Source organism: Hemitrygon akajei, chromosome 10 (assembly GCF_048418815.1).
Source record: "Hemitrygon akajei chromosome 10, sHemAka1.3, whole genome shotgun sequence".
NCBI lineage: Eukaryota > Metazoa > Chordata > Chondrichthyes > Myliobatiformes > Dasyatidae > Hemitrygon > Hemitrygon akajei.
Window position 1 is genome coordinate 45,315,512 of NC_133133.1, and position 13,454 is coordinate 45,328,965.

Genomic DNA, 13,454 nt, shown 5'->3' on the forward strand with positions numbered 1-13,454 from the left:
CATGCCAGTATCTTTCCTGTGATTTTACCACAGGCTTTCATCTGTTTAGCTGCCCTATGTGTGGCACTTTGTCAAAGGCTTGCTGAAAATCCAAATTAGCAACACCCACTGACTCTCCTTTGTCTATCCTACCTGTTATTTCCTCAAAGAATTCAAACAGATTTGTTAGGCAAGATTCCCCCTGAAGGAAACCATGCTGTATTCAGACTATTTTAGCATGTGCCTCAAGTACCCTGAAAATTCATCCTTAGTAATGGACTCCAACATTTGGCCTATAACTTCCTGTTATTTGTCTCCCTCTCAAAGAGTGGTGTGGCATTTGCAAATTTCCAGTCCTCCGGAACTTTCCAAAATCTATCACAGTCACTACTGTACCTCCACAATCTCTTCAGCGACCTCTTTCCAAGCCCTGGGATGTAGTCGCATCTGGTGCAGGTGACTTATCTATCTTCAACCTTTTCTGCTTCCCAAGCACCTTTTTAGTAATAGCAAATGCACGCACCTTCTGCCCCCTCACTCAAATTTCTGGCATATCGCTGGTGTCTTCCACAGTTTAGACTGGTGCAAATAATTAAGTTCATCCCCCATTGCTATCTCTCCAGCGTCATTGTCCAGCAGTCTGATACCCACTCTCATCTCTCTTTTACTCTTTATATATCTGAAAAACCTTTGGTATTCTCTTTTGTATTATTGGCTAGATTACCATATTGTATCTTTTCTCTCTATGGCTTACTTAGTTGATTTTTAAAAGCTTCTTAATCTTCTAGCTTCTCACTGATTTTCACTATATTGTGTGCCCTCTCTTGCTTTTATACTGCCTTTGACTTCCCTCACCATCCATGGGTGCCTTATGCTCTTCCACCTCCTCTATGTAGGCCGTCTCATCATTGTTGATGAGCCCCACCACTGTCTTGTCATTGGTGAACTTGACAATGTGATTGCTCGGGTGTTTGGTCGTGCAGTCAGGTGTGAGTAGGGTGTACAGCAATGGGCTTAGCACACTTGGGGCACTTGTGTTCAGGATGTTGAGGAGCGGTTATACACTTGACTATCTGAAGTCAGGCTAACTGACCTATAATTTGCTGTCTTTTGCCTCTGTCCTTTCTTGAGGGGAATGTCATTTATGATTTTGCAGACATCCAGAACTATTCTAGGATCTAGTCATTTTTGCAAGATTGCTACTAATGCTTCCACAAACTCTTCAGCTACTTCTTTCAGAACCTTGAGGTACTGTCCATCTGGTTCATATAACTTACCTATCTTTGACCTTTCAACTTCCCAAGCACCTTATCTTTTATCAATGTACTACAATCACTTCTGCCCCCTACACTCCTGAATTTCTGCAATACTGTTAGTGTCTTTCGGTGTGTCTTTTTGTTATATAGTATTCATTCTCATTTGCTTTCATGCTGTCCTTGACTTCCCTTGCCAGCCATGCTCATCTCAGCCTCACTTTAGAATGCGTCGCCTTTAGGATGATCTGGTTCTGCGTCTTCTGAAATACTCCCAGATACTCCAGCCATTGCTGCTCTGCTGTCATCCCTGCTAGTGTCCCCTTCCAATCAACTTCAGCCAGCTCTTCTCTCATGCCTCTGTGGTTACCTTTACTCAGCTGTAATACTGATACATTTGATTTTAGCTTCTCTTTCTTAAACTGCAGGGTGAATTATATTATGATCACTATCTCCTAAGGTTTCCTTTACTTTAAGCTGCCTATCTGGTTCATTGTACAGCACCTAGTCCTGAATTCCCTTTTCCCAAGCGGGCTTTGCCACAAGCTGTTTTAAAAATTAATTTCATAGCCATTTTATAAATTACTTCTCTTGGGATTCAGAATCAACCTGTTTTTCTGAATTTACCTGCACATTGAAATTCCTCATGGCCATAATAACATTTCCCTTTTTATAATTTTACAATTCCTGTTGTACTTTCTGGCTACTATTTGGAGGCATGTATATAACTCCCATCTTTTTTTCCCCTTGTAGTTTCTCATCTCTGCCCACAAGGATTCTAACTCTGTCTCTTCTTTCTAAGGATTTTATTTCTTGTTTTTAACCTAAAGTCCACTCTGCACACCTACCTGTCCTTTTGATATGATGTGTACCCTTAGATGTTAAGCTCCCAGTTATAATCTTTTTTCAACCACAAATTGAATCAGAATATTCTGAGATATGGACATTGGAGGTGGGGGAGGGGGAGAACACAAAGTTGGAAACGTCTAAATGCAGGATAAAAATATTGTCAAATGTATTGAAGATGACAGGGCTAGCAGATATATTGAGTAAGAAAGATATCTAAAATACTTGGCTGTGTATCTTGGAGCTTTAAATGCAAAAATATGCAAGTTATTCCTTGTCCCTAGATACCATTTGCTGATCCTCAACACTGCTTACAATTTTGGACACATTTGCGAAAGGGTGTTGGCCTTGGAGAAGACAGAATATCTCACCAGGATGATAACAAGAATAAGGGACTTAATTTGTGTGGACAGATTGGGTATGGACAGTACTGAGAAATCTGTTTCCTCTGACAAATGGGTTGATGACAAAGTAATTGGCAAAATAACTTGGAAAATAGAGAAAAAGTTTTTCATGTAAAGGGTGGTCAAGATCCGGAACAGATTATCTAAAAAGTCCTTAAGGACTTCCAAACGGCAATGGGAAACGTAGCTGAATAATTTACAGGGTTTTATTTTTTTTAAAAGAGCATGGGTACACTTTAAATTGACACTTATTTTGAAGAACCTGTGTAAGTGTGACAGGACAAATGGCCATTTCCTACATTGAAAGTTTTTATAATGTATTTTTTGAAAAGACTTTTGAAAATAAATTAGCATTTAAAATTCAGAATTTAAATATAAGACTTCCTTTCACAAGAATCTGGTTTTAAAAAATCAATCTCATAATAAGACACCTGCATTGTTTACACAACAAGTTCTGCAGATGCTGCTTTAGATTTCCAGCATGCCCAAAACAAGGAGGAACTCAGCAGGTCAGGCAGCATCCGTGGAAATTAACCGACAGTCAATATTTCGGGCTGAAATCATTCTTCAGGACTGGAAAGGAAGGGAGAAATGCCAGAATAAAAAGGTGGGGGGTGGGGTGGTGGTAGAAGGATAGCTAGAAGGTGAAGCCAGGTGGGTGGGAAAGGTAAAGAGCTGGAGATGAAAGAATCTGATAGCAGAGGAGTTTTATTATCTCTTTGCACTGTTTCATGATCTCCTACTATGTGGCCCCAAGGTCTAACTCTCACTGTAGTAAATTTTGTTATTAATCAAGCTCTGCTTTACTGTGATCTCTGTTATAAATCATGCTGTGTCCTAAAGTTGTTAATTGTAATCCCTGCTGCATTATAATGTTCTTGATTTCAACGTGATATTATATTACTTTATTTCTCATGCTGCTTGAGGTTCTTGCCAATAACTTAGAGCCTTACAAGGTTTTGAATTGTAATAATCTTCAATATAATACTGAGGAGTCATTGCAGATTTTGGATATGGATATACAAACCCCATTTCCAGAAAAGTTGGGATATTTTCCAAAATGCAATAAAAACAAAAATCTGTGATATGTTAATTCAGGTGAACCTTTATTTAACTGACAAAAGTACAAAGAAAAGATTTTTCAATAGTTTTACTGACCAACTTAATTGTATTTTGTAAATATACACAAATTTTGAATTTGATGGCTGCAATACACTCAACAAAAGTTGGGACAGAGTTAAAATAAGATTGAAAAGTGCACAGAATATTCAAGTAACACCGATTTGGAAGACTCCACATTAAGCAGGCTAATTGGTAGCAGGTGAGGTATCATGACTGGGTATAAAAGTAGCGTCCATCAAAGGCTCAGTCTTTGCAAGCAAGGATGGATCATGGCTCACCCCTTTGTGCCAAAATTCGTGACAGAATTGTTAAGTCAGTTCAAAAGGAACATTTTCCAAAGCAAGATTGCAGAGAAATTAGGTCTTTCAACATCTACAGTACATAATATTGTGAAAAGATTCAGAGAATTCAGAGACATCTCAGTGCGTAAAGGGCAAGGTCAGAAACCACTGTTGAATGCACATGATCTTCGAGCCCTCAGGCGGCACTGCCTAAGAAACCGTCATGCTACTGTGACAATTATAGCCACCTGGGCTCGGGAGAACTTCGGAAAACCATTGTCACTTAACACAGTCCGTCGCTGCATCCAGAAATGCAACTTGAAACTGTATTACGCAAGGAGGAAGCCATACATCAACTCTATGCAGAAACACCGGCGAGTTCTCTGGGCCCGAGCTCATCTCAGATGGACCGAAAGACTGTGAAACCGTGTGCTGTGGTCAGATGAGTCCACATTTCAGCTAGTTTTCGGAAAAAAACGGGCGTCGAGTTCTCCATGCCAAAGATGAAAACGACCATCCTGGTTGTTATCAGCGAAAGGTGCAAAAGCCAGCATCTGTGATGGTATGGGGGTGCATCAGTGCCCACGGCATGGGTGAGTTGCATGCATGTGAAGGTACCATTGACTCTGACGCTTATATTAGGATTTTAGAGAGACATATGTTGCCATCAAGGCGACGTCTCTTCCCGGGACGTCCATGTTTATTTCGGCAGGACAATGCCAGACCACATTCTGCACGGGCTACAACAGCGTGGCTTTGTAGACACAGAGTACGTGTGCTTGACTGGCCTGCTGCCAGTCCAGATCTATCTCCTATTGAAAATGTATGGCGCATCATGAAGAGGAGAATCAGACAACGGAGACCACGGACTGTTGAGCAGCTGAAGTCTTATATCACGCAAGAATGAACAAAATTTCCAATTGCAAATCTACTATAATTAGTATCCTCAGTTCCAAAATGATTAAAAAGTGTTATTAAAAGGAAAGGTGATGTAACACAATGGTAAACATGCCTCTGTCCCAACTTTTGTTGAGTGTGTTGCAGCCATCAAATTCTAAATTTGTGTATATTTACAAAACACAATTAAGTTGGTCAGTAAAACTATTGAAAATCTTTTCTTTGTACTTTTGTCAGTTAAATAAAGGTTCACGTGAATTAACATATCACAGATTTTTGTTTTTATTGCATTTTGGAAAATATCCCAACTTTTCTGGAAATGGGGTTTGTATCTCAAAGTACTCTGAGAAGAACAATGCCCAAGCCATTGATGAAAATGCTGACAGACTGCTGATGACTAGCAGGTGAACCCAATATGAACTGCTGGTCACTTGCAGTGTGTATGTCAATGCATCCTGAAATTCCAGGCCTGTGTGCTGCTACACAGTAATCATGAATGTGTTGAACATCAAATATGTACCGTCACCCTGTATTTACTGTTGAGCACCATAAGTTATGGAGCTCAGAAGTCAGATTCATTTTCAGCAGCGGAACATCTATTGATGCTCCAGTTAAGGGAACACTGTGTTACGGCCAAGTGGATTATGAAAGTCCACTCTTACAGAATTCACAAACAACTGTTGAAAAATTTGACAAATGGAACAAAACAAGGTGGGCTTTCAGGGAATTTGTTGGACAACAGTGCAGATAACCTGGCTTTGTATTATGGGAAATCATGATATGGCCTGTTTTCTATAACAGCAACACCCCTTCACCCCCTCACGCAATCCTGTAAAGTGGGAGTCTCCTATATTTGATTGGAGTTACTAATCTTAATTCTGTGCAGTTTTAATTATCACTAGTTTAATGAGTTTTTAAATGAATTTATTATTTTTAAGAACTCTTTTACAGATATTGGTAAACAGTTAATAGCTAGGGCCTGGCCTTTGGTTGCACAGCCTGAGCAGTAACCTATGTTTCATAGAACAACTGTGGCAACAAGGTCACAGCATTTGGAAGCTCTGGATCTGCAAAAGATTGCAAAGCTTTTTACAGGGGGTGACAAATGGTCCATTCATTAAGTTTTCCACTGGGACTTCATTCTGTGGAAACTCCCTATGACATTTGGCTGCATCTCTTTCCAAAATGCTTTTTTGGCTGTAGAACTCGGGGATGTTGAGCGACTATGAAATCTCCCATACACATTTTTCCTGCCAGTTGCAGGTTGAGGACACAACAAGGATTCAGTTGGTGAATATTTGAACATGTTCATTGTGATGTCTTGAATATTGTCATACATTGCAGCTATGTTTTGAATACTTTGCATCCAGAAAGCTGATGATTGGTATGCTTAGAGATGAAAACATTGTTTTGGAGGGAGCAGTTAATATAATGAAGCCTTGTCTGGCCACAGATGTTTATCATCCACTAGGAAACTATTTTTTTATTTTGTTGGGTCTTCATGCCCTTGCACACCAATCACAAAGTTAATAAACAGGTACAGCAAGAATTTCAGATGATGATTTGTATGTTGGCCTTAATTGGAGCAGAAGTAAAGCTGTAAGTAGGGCTGCAGTCAGATTGCATCTGGAATATTATCTGCCTGCCTCGGAGAAGATACATAGAGCTAATTCATTGAAAATTCAGCAGATTAAATTCCTATGGTGATTAGAGCCTGTAGATGCTAGAATCTGGAGCAAAACAAACAAACTTCAGGAGGGATTCAGGAGATTAGGTAAAAGTGTGGAGGGAAGTGGACAGCTGACATTTTGGGTGGAGGTCCTCTGTCTGGATGATGAAGGTCTTGACCCAAAATGGTTGGTTTGCTCTTGTATGCCAGGGTGACAAGTGTATTATATGAGGGAAAAGTGAATCAGGTTAATAATGAGAGATGATCTCACTGAAGCATACAGAAATTCTTCCATTGTTTAACAGTGTTTAACAGGATAGTTGCAGTGAAGTTGTTTCTATTGGTTAGGGTGTCATGAACGAGGAGGCCTTAAAATAGGACAATGGGTTTAAAATAAGAGATAAGAGATAGTGAAGTTCCAAGCTACAGGGTTAGAGTGGAGAACCAAGGCTTTGGATCGAGAGGCAGAGGCTAGGCTGAGGTTTCTGTCAAGTTAATTCCTTGTTTATTATTGTAGGGCAGCACCGTAAAGATCATGTTTTTTGATTTCTCAAGTGCCTTCAATACCATACAGCCTTCATTGCTGGGAGAAAAGCTCATTCAGTGCAGGTTGGCACTTCCAGTGTATCCTGGATAATGGCCTAGCTAACTGGCAGACCACAGTTTGCGCAGCTTCAGGGCTGAGTGCTAGACATGGCTAAAAGCAGCAGTGGTGCTCCACAGGGAACTGTAGTGGCTTCCTTCCTGTTTACCCTGTATACCTCAGACTTTAGATACAACTCTGAGCATGTCATCTGCAGAATTTCTCTGATGACTGAACAATAGTTGGGTGTGTAAATGGAGAATGAATACGGGGCCCTGGTGGAAGACTTTGTCAAATGGTGCAACCTGAATCATCTGCATCTCAACATCAGTAAGACAAAGGAGATGGTGACGGACTTTAGGAAGACTAAGCCTGCACTGCTCCCTGTTACTATTGATGGTGAGGGCATGATGTGGTGAGGACCTACAAGTACCTGGGGGTGCACCTGGATGACAGACTTGAGTGGAGCACCAACACAGAGGCTGGGTACAAGAAGGGCCAGAGTCGCCTCTGCTTCCTGAGGTCCTTTGGAGTATGCAGGCCTCTCTTTCACATGTTCTACCTGTCTGTTGACACCATCTAAACACCGATGTGCTGGGGCAATGGCATCAACATGGGTGATGCCAACAGGCTCAATAAACTGATTAGAAAGTCTGGCTCTGTTATAGTAGTCAAACTAGACACAGAGGCTGTGGGTAGAACAAAGGACCCTACAGAAAAAACCTGCCAATTCAGAACAAAGTTTCTCATCCTCTGCATGCCACCTTGTTTGAACCGAAGAGAACTTTTAGACTAAGACAACTGCGCTGCACCACAGAGCTCTATATGAAGTCATACTTGCCCTTGGCCATTAGGCTCTATAATGAGTCAACCTTTAGCTGGCGGAGTGATGACCCCCCCCCCCCCCCCCCCCCCCCCCCGTTAGAATGTTTGAGGTAATTTTTTTTATTCTTTCTTATTTCTCTTCTAATATTTGTATATCTGTGCACTTGTAATGTTACTGTGACACTGTAATTTCCTTTGGGATCAATAAAGTATCCAACTATTGCATGGGTAGAGCAGTGGGAATGGGTCTCAGGGCAATGCCTGTGCTCCTCTTGTACAATGTGGGAAGTCTAGGAGATCTCCAGCGTTCCTGATGACTATACCTGTGAGAAGTGCATCTGGTTGCAGCTCGTTACCAACTACCTTAACAAACTGAAGTTGGATAATCTGCAGATCATTCAGGAGAATGAGAGGTTGATAGACAAGCTCTGATGGGATGCAGCCACACCTAAGTGCAGAAGGTAGGTAGCCATCAGGAGGAGGAAATGGAATAGGTAGACTGTGCAAAGTACCCCTGTGGCAGTTCCCCTAAATAATAGCGATATTGTTTTGGATACTGTGGGGGGGGGGGGGGGGGGATGATGGGGAATGGCCTACCAGGGAAAAGCCGCAACACCCTGGGCTCTGGTACTGATTCTGGCCCTAAATGGAAGGGAGTGAAGAGAAGAACAGTGATGTTAGGGGAACAGAGAGGAGAGTTTGTGGACATGAAGGAGACTCCCAGATGGCATGTTGCCTCCCAGGTGCCAGGGTCAAGGAGATCTTGGGTTGGGTCCACAGCATTAAGGGAAGGATGAGCATCCCAGAAGTCATGGTATATATTGGTACCAGTGACATAGTTAGGAAAAGAGTGAATATAGGGAGCTGGGAAACAAGCTAAAAAGCAGAAGCTCAAGGGGAGTAATTTTTGGATTGTTGTCTGTGCACATGCCAGTGAGGGGAAGAATAGGATGATATTGAAGATGAATTTGTGGTTGAAGAATGGGTGTAGGAGGCAGGGTTTCATATTTGTGGATCTCTTCTGCAGAAGCTATGGCCATTAAAAAGGGATGGGTTACATATGAACTTGAGGTATCAATGTACTTGCGGGTGGGTTTGCTAGAGCAATTGATTTGGTAGGAGGATGAGAATCGGAGTAATAGGTTAGCAGATGGGGCAGTTGGTGTACAGATAGGTTCAATATGTCAGTAAGAAATGGATGGGGCATAAATGCAGTATGTTGGATAGATTGAATTGTGTTTACTGCAAGAAGTATCAGGAACAAGGATGATGAGCTTAGAGCATGGATCAGTATGTGGAACTACAATGTTGTAGCCATTACAGAGACTTAGATGTCACAAGGCCAGGAATGGCTGCTGGATAATCTGGGTTTAGATTTTTCATAAGAGACGGGGGTGGGGTTGCATTTCTGAGACAGTGACCACAACTCCTGACCTTTAGCATAACCTTGGACAGGATTAGGAATAGATGGTATTGAAAAGTATTTAAGTGGTGGAAGGCTAATTATGATGCTGTTAGGCAGGAACTTGGGAGCATAAATTGGGAATGGGGAAATTTACAACAGAAATATAGAAATGTGGAGGTTGTTTAGGAAGCACTTGCATGGGGTTCTGGATAGCTTTGTTCAGATAAGGTAAGAAAAGGTTGGTAGTGTGTAGAAACCATGGTTGACAAGAGAAGTGTAAAGAGAAAGAAGGAAGCATACTTGATGTTTAGGATGTAAAGGTAAGTCAAGGCTCCAAAGACGTGCAAGGTAGCCTTTGGAATAGACTTTGGAGAAGCTAGAGGGAGACATAAGAAGGCCTTGGCTGGGTAAATTAAGGAAAACCCCAGGGGAACACTGGAATAAGTTGCAGAATTGGTGTATGGAAAGACCTGCAAGGATTCCCCTCCCAATTTATGTTTATACATATGTGATGAACCAGAGGGTGACTAGATTGAAGGTGGGACTAATCATGGGTATTTAAGAGGCTCTTAGGTAGGCACATAGATGATAGAAAATGGAAGCATGTGGGAGGGAAGGGTTATTCTTTAGTTTTGGTGAACTGTATGATTCTGTGGATATGTGTCTCAACTGGTTGCCCTTGTGTCTCTCGGTCAAAAAGTTCCAGGTTCAGGGCCCTGCTCAGGGACTTGGAACACAAAATGTCAGCTGACACTATGGTGCATTTCTTGGCTAGAACTTCAATGAGTTATGAAACAGAGGTCATGCTTCCATCTGTGTCAACCAGGCATAACAAATACCACAAGTCAAAGAACTACACCAACCTTTTTCCTGGTGTTTTTTTTTTTTGCCAACAGATTAATCATTCAACACAAAACTCTCCTTGTCATTAACAAATTGCTCTTTGTGGGAAATTATTGTGTACAAGTTGACTGACTAATTTCTGGATTACCACAGAGGCTGTGAAATGCTCTTGTATGTCATGAAGTTGTGGAAGTTACCATACGAATGCATGTGTTTTTACTTTCTAAAAAGGACTGTTCATGTAACAGCTAGCAAAAAATGCATTTAATACACTGTTTCCCTGGCAGCTCATAAAATTAATTCATAAATATAAACAAATGTAAGCAAATATAAGCAGTGAGATAAGTTAAAGCTATATTAAGGCTGACCAAGTTTAGAAAGCTGATATCAGTGAGGAGGGTTATTAATATAAAGAGAAGGAATTATATTTTGCATTAATGGGATTATGGACTGCATACTGGAATAAGTTGCAGAATTGGTGTATGAAAAGATCTGCAAGGATTCCCCTCCCAATTTGTGTTTAATTCCAGCTATTGAGATCCTCTGAAAATCCCCTGAATTCCTTAATTTGCCTTCCCTGCCCGCAGCATGTAAATCAGTAAACTAAGTGTATCAGATGTTGTCCCTCCGTCTTCAGCCAGTGTAGACTGCTGATGGCTGTAGAAAAGCTAACTGATTGTTCAGATTCCCTACGAGGAAAGTTGCAAATATTTCTACAGCTTTTTGAAATAACAAGTATGTTACCGAGGTGCCTGAGTGAGTGAAAGAAATCTGTATCGATATGTGCACACACTCATACCGTCTGATAATGGCTGCAGAGTTTGATTCTTTAGGACATTATGTATCCGTTACCACAAAATGGATTTTATGAAATGACAAAATTCTGTAGTGGTGAGCAGCTTCCCCCCCACCCCAACACTGTTCCTTTTATTTGCTTCTAATGAATGAAGCTTCTCACTGGAGCATAATCATAAGTTGACGTATACTATTTGAGCATTGATTAAGTCAGGATTGGGGAATTAGAATTAATGCTTGATTAACCAAAGTACTCCTGTCAATGTGGTGAAGACCAATATCCTGTTCCTTTCCAGTTTCTGCTTATCCTAATTATGGACACTGGACAGGATACTAATATCCTTCAAGGGAGGAAATATGCCATCATTACCCAGTCTTTAGACCCACACCACATGTGGTTAATTTTCAAATGCCTTTGAAATGGCACCAAGTCTACAACATTTAAACAAGGAATTAAACCGGATGGAGAGCACCTAGTGTCAACAGACACAACAAAGTTGCTCCCAGCCCAGTTAAATTTGCAAGCTGGTGATTAAATTGGGAGAGCTGCCTAACAATCTAGTCAAGTAATAGTGTAACATGAGGTGATGTATTCATAAAAGTATAACTTATAGACATTCCTAGAGAATATCTTGTCCCATCATGTGGTAGACAAGCCAGAGGGAGTAGCTCTTGGAATGCTTAATATTGACTTCATATTTCAGAAAGCCTCATGGCATCAGGTCAAACATGGGTAAGGAAACTGCCTGGAACTGCAGACACGCCAAGTGGGATCATCTCAGATCTGGCTACTCAGAACTAGGCATCTATCAGGCACTATCTGCAGAGGTCATTCCAAACTGTAACCTCATGGCTCAGTGTATCCCTAACTCTGACTCAAGTGACATGCTGAAGGGCATGCTGATTTGATGAGATGCCATTTCAACAAAGCTGCAACAGAGACCATAACACTTAGCCAACGTTGCACTATTGCCCAGAAAATGAACAGGCATGCAATGGATGGAGCTAAGCCATCTCCCAATCAAAAGATAAGGTCAGAGTTTTACCACGTGGTCGAGAATGGTGGTATGCAGTAAAGCAGTAAATGGGAGGGACAAGGTTCAAAGAGCATGCCCAAATGAATGCTGCAGACAAGGTTGCAACATTCTGTGAGAAGTGCCGAACAGGTAATGCATTTCTAGTTGCTCCTGAGGTCTCCATAAACACTGATGCCTGTTTCAAGCCAAATGGATTCACTGCACATGATCCTGAGCACTAAATACAGCAAAGGCCATAAAACCAAGAAGCATTCCAGCTGTGGTGCAAAAGAGCACTTCAGAACTGATTGTTCCACATACAACACTGATATCTACCCAATATTGTGGAAACTTGCCCTGATATTTCTTATTAACAAAAAAAGGACAATTCCAATTCATCTAATTACAACTCAATAAATCTGCTGTCATTCATCGGCTAAGTAGTAGAAGTAATCGTTTGACATTACCGGTTGGCACTCCTTCACTGATAACGATGGACAACATATTTTTTCGAAGTGTTGCTTCCTCAGGAATTTTTTTTCCTGGTTATGATAGACGGCTTGAAGCTGAACAGAAGTATAATTTCAGACTACTTGTATCACTTAGAATTTGGAAAATCATAAAATTTACTTTTATTGAATATAATTCATTTAATTGTATAATGATGCTGCTGCTTTTTAGTAGTTCAACTAAGCTAAAAATGTTTTGTTGATGATTTTCATTTGTACTCACTTTCTGAGGCTTCTCACATAAGAAAAACATGCACAAAATGCTGGAGGAATTCAGCAGGTCAGGCAGCATCTATGGAAATTAATAAACATTCAACATTTTGGGCAGAGACCCTTCCTCAGGACTATCACCTAACTAGACCTCCTTCCCCTACCCACAGCTTTTTATTCTGGCACCTTCCCCCTTCCCTTCCAGTCCTGCCCCAGTACATTTTCTATCAAAGATTCGGTTTTATTTATCACATGTACACAGAAACATGCAGTGAAATCTGTCATTTTCATGAACAAACAAAAGCAACCTGAGAATGTACTGAGAGCAACCCACAAGCGTTGCTACACATTCTGGCGCCAACATAGCTTGCCCACAATGCTCGGAAGAACAACACAGAACACAACACAACAGCAGCAAAACAAGCCCCTTTCATGTCTCCCATCCACCCACCCACACGCACAGATAGTCCTCCAACTCCAGGACAGGCCTCCGGGCTTCCCGCCTCCATGCTTGGGCCATTGTCTAACTACTTTATGTTCAGTGACGTTACCATCACCAAATGTCCAACAACAATATCCTTCCGGTCACTGCTGACCAGAAACTCAGTTGTATCAACTGTATAATATTGAGGCTATAAGAGCACATCAGATACCTGATATTCTGCACCTGACACTACAGGGTCTTTCCCCTGTGAATAGGGAGCAGTATGCTCTCAACATTCACTTTCTCCATCGGCAGAGTTCAGCAGCTGAAAGTCTGCATCAGTTTCAAAGTGTGCCCAAGTCTGCTTTGACAGCTCCTGCCAAAGCTGCAACC

At 41.3% G+C, this 13,454-nt stretch overlaps 1 protein-coding gene across 7 annotated transcripts in view; it reads left to right on the forward strand.

The window, feature by feature from the left end:
* The window catches only part of dlg3 (discs, large homolog 3 (Drosophila)), a 559,740-nt gene that overhangs the window by 484,193 nt on the left and 62,093 nt on the right, over nucleotides 1-13,454 (forward strand). The gene's annotated exons all lie outside the window — the stretch shown is intronic.